Source organism: Pseudophryne corroboree, unplaced genomic scaffold, assembly GCF_028390025.1.
Source record: "Pseudophryne corroboree isolate aPseCor3 unplaced genomic scaffold, aPseCor3.hap2 scaffold_407, whole genome shotgun sequence".
NCBI lineage: Eukaryota > Metazoa > Chordata > Amphibia > Anura > Myobatrachidae > Pseudophryne > Pseudophryne corroboree.
In genome coordinates this window covers 308628-312887 of record NW_026970044.1, presented here as the reverse complement: position 1 = coordinate 312887, position 4260 = coordinate 308628, and the positions used below count along the sequence as shown (strand labels likewise).

General features: G+C 34.8%; 1 non-coding gene across 1 annotated transcript; it reads left to right on the top strand.

The window, feature by feature from the left end:
• Positions 1 to 345: 345 nt before the first annotated feature.
• TRNAN-AUU (transfer RNA asparagine (anticodon AUU)) lies at positions 346 to 419 on the top strand. Its single transcript has one exon. It is a non-coding gene; the product is annotated as a tRNA-Asn (tRNA).
• The last annotated feature ends 3841 nt before the right edge of the window (positions 420 to 4260 follow it).

Below are 4260 nucleotides of genomic sequence, written 5' to 3'. Positions count from 1 at the left end.
AAAGTTATTGTACTTTAAGTAAAAATAAAAGAGCAAAAATATCAATCCCAGTTTTGATTACTTAAATTAACAAAAAAAATGCATATAGCAAAGGATAGTTTCAATCTGCCTACCTCTGGGTTATGGGTCCAGCATGCTTCCATTGCAGTACTCTGCTGCACATGTAAGTGCAAGAGATCCTGAAGCACTCACTCATCATGGGAAAGTACCAATGTGTTTATTCGTTGGTTGATGGAAGAAACATCTTACAAAAACTCTCCAGATTATTGATTTTTTTATGTTTTTTTAGGAAACGTTCTAGATGTATGCTTATTAGCCTTTGTCAGTAGGCACTTTTTGCAAAGTGTCTCTGTGGCGCAATCGGTTAGTGTGTTCGGCTATTAACCGAAAGGTTGGTGGTTCAATCCCACCCAGGGACGTAATTAAACTTGTGATCAGATTTTGGTGATATTTAAGTAGACAAGTCAAAATTTCAAACCCCCTCTTATGGTGTAGGGTACATGGCCTTCTCTGATGTAATCAGAGTTAGATTTGATTCAGTGATTTTATAAAAAAACAGCTAGGAAGCACAATTTAGCAGTGGGTTGCAGAGAAAAAAAATATGCTGGCAGAAAAATCCAATCGAGTGATTAAACAGCTCTTCATTTTCTGGCTTTATTTTTATGCTAACAAATTTGTTCTCTGAAAAGTGTCCACAAAGCCAAGTCTCTGATTAACACCTTTGTAAGGATGGTTTTTCACCTATTACTAAATTAAACTTGCTTCATTGGAAAGGCAGCAAGATGCATCCTCATTTCAATGTCTACTGAAATAATACAAGTTGACACCAGGAAGCATTAACGCCACTGCTTCCTTGCTGCTTTCTCATGTGGAAGTCTGTTTAATGTGAAAACAAGGTGATATCTAATTAGCACACAGGTAAGGAATTAAGAAAATCTTTATTTAAGGGTGAAGATGTTTCTCACAAATTTGTTGACCCAATGCATCATTGAAATTCAAGCTGGAAAGATGATTTTAATATATCACTTGTACATTTTGTATTGCTCTTCTGGTGACAATGTAGTTTGTTTTTGTCAATTACCATTTTAATAATAGGGTAAAGAAAATGAAGTGGATTTTTGAAAGAAAACAATACTGTCAATATACTATTAAAACAAATTAAAATGGTAAAAGTTATTGTACTTTAAGTAAAAATAAAAGAGCCAAAATATCAATCCCAGTTTTGGATTACTTTAATTAACAAACAAAAAAATGCATATAGCAGAGGATAGTTTCAATCTGCCTACCTCTGGGTTATGGGCCCAGCATGCTTCCATTGCTGTACTCTGCTGCACATGTAAGTGCAAGAGATCCTGAAGCACTCACTCATCATGGGAAAGTACCAATGTGTTTCTTCGTTGGTTGATAGAAGAAACATTTTACAAAAACGCTCCAGATTATTGACTTTTTTAAGTTTTTCTAGGAAACGTTTTAGATGAATGCTTATTAGCATTTGTCAGTATGTACTTTTGCAAAGTGTATCTGTGGCGCAATCAGTTAGTGTGTACGGCTATTAACCAAAAGGTTGGTGGTTCAATCCCACCCAGGGAAGTAATTGACCTTGTTATCAGATTTTGGTGATCTTTAAGTAGACAAGTCAAATTTCATACCCCCTGTTATGGTGTAGGGTACCTGGCCTTCTCTGATGTAATCAGAGTTAGATTTGATTCAGCGATTTTATAAAAACATCTAGGAAGCACAATTTAGCAGTGGGTTGCAGAGAAAAAGAAATATGCTGGCAAAAAAATCAAATTGCGTGATTAAACAGCTCTTCATTTTCTGGCTTTATTTTTATGCTAACAAATTTGTTCTCTGAAAAGTGTCCACAAAGCCAAGTCTCTGATTAACACCTTTGTAGGGATGGTTTTTCACCTATTACTAAATTAAACTTGCTTCATTGGAAAGGCAGCAAGATGTATCCTCATTTCAATGTCTACTGAAATAATACAGGTTGACACCAGGAAACATTAACGCCACTGCATCCTTGCTGCTTTCTCATGTGGAAGTCTGTTTAATGTGAAAACAAGGTGATATCTAATTAGCACACAGGTAAGGAATTAAGAAAATCTTTATTTAAGGGTGAAGATGTTTCTCACAAAATCGTTGCCCCAATGCATCATTGAAATTCAAGCTGGAAAGATGATTTTAATATATCACTTGTACATTTTGTATTGCTCTTCTGGTGACAATGTAGTTTGTTTTTGTCAATTACCATTTTAATAATAGGGTAAAGAAAATGAAGTGGATTTTTGAAAGAAAACAATACTGTCAATATACTATTAAAACAAATTAAAATGGTAAAAGTTATTGTACTTTAAGTAAAAATAAAAGAGACAAAATATCAATCCCAGTTTTGGATTACTTTAATAACAAAAAAAAATGCATATAGCAGAGGATAGTTTCAATCTGCCTACCTCTGGGTTATGGGCCCAGCATGCTTCCATTGCAGTACTCTGCTGCACATGTAAGTGCAAGAGATCCTGAAGCACTCACTCATCATGGGAAAGTACCAATGTGTTTCTTCGTTGGTTGATGGAAGAAACATCTTACAAAAACTCTCCAGATTATTGACTTTTTAAAGTTTTTCTAGGAAACGTTTTAGATGAATGCTTATTAGCCTTTGTCAGTATGGACTTTTGCAAAGTGTCTCTGTGGCGCAATCAGTTAGTATGTACGGCTATTAACCATAAGGTTGGTGGTTCAATCCCACCCAGGAACCTAATTTCCCTTGTTATCAGATTTTGGTGATCTTTAAGTAGACAAGTCAAAATTTCAAACCCCCTGTTACGGTGTAGAGTACCTGGCCTTCTCTGATGTAATCAGAGTTAGATTTGATTCAGTGATTTTATAAAAACAGCTAGGAAGCACAATTTAGCAGTGGGTTGCAGAGAAAAAAAATATGCTGGCAGAAAAATCCAATTGAGTGATTAAACAGCTCTTCATTTTCTGGCTTTATTTTTATGCTAACAAATTTGTTCTCTGAAAAGTGTCCACAAAGCCAAGTCTCTGAATAACACCTTTGTAAGGATGGTTTTTCACCTATTACTAAATTAAACTTGCTTCATTGGAAAGGCAGCAAGATGCATCCTTATTTCAATGTCTACTGAAATAATACAAGTTGACACCAGGAAACATTAACGCCACTGCATCCTTGCTGCTTTCTCATGTGGAAGTCTGTTTAATATGAAAACAAGGTGATATCTAATTAGCACACAGGTAAGGAATTAAGAAAATCTTTATTTAAGGGTGAAGATGTTTCTCACAAAATCGTTGCCCCAATGCATCATTGAAATTCAAGCTGGAAATATGATTTTAATATATCACTTGTACATTTTGTATTGCTCTTCTGGTGACAATGTAGTTTGTTTTTGTCAATTACCATTTTAATAATAGGGTAAAGAAAATGAAGTGGATTTTTGAAAGAAAACAATACTGTCAATATACTATTAAAACAAATTAAAATGGTAAAAGTTGTTGTACTTTAAGTAAAAATAAAACAGCCAAAATATCAATCCCAGTTTTGGATTACTTTAATTAACAAAAAAAAATGCATATAGCAGAAGATAGTTTCAATCTGCCTACCTCTGGGTTATGGGCCCAGCATGCTTCCATTGCTGTACTCTGCTGCACATGTAAGTGCAAGAGATCCTGAAGCACTCACTCATCATGGGAAAGTACCAATGTGTTTCTTCGTTGGTTGATGGAAGAAACATCTTACAAAAACTCTCCAGATTATTGACTTTTTAAAGTTTTTCTAGGAAACGTTTTAGATGAATGCTTATTAGCCTTTGTCAGTATGTACTTTCGCAAAGTGTCTCTGTGGCACAATCAGTTAGTATGTACGGCTATTAACCAAAAGGTTGGTGGTTCAATCCCACCAAGAGACCTAATTGACCTTGTTATCAGATTTTGGTGATCTTTAAGTAGACAAGTCAAAATTTCAAACCCCCTGTTATGGTGTAGGGTACCTGGCCTTCTCTGATGTAATCAGAGTTAGATTTGATTCAGTGATTTTATAAAAACAGCTAGGAAGCACAATTTAGCAGTGGTTTGCAGAGAAAAAAAATATGCTGGCAGAAAAATCCAATTGAGTAATTAAACAGCTCTTTATTTTCTGGCTTTATTTTTATGCTAACAAATTTGTTCTCTGAAAAGTGTCCACAAAGCCAAGTCTCTGATTAACACCTTTGTAAGGATGGTTTTTCACCTATTACTAAATTA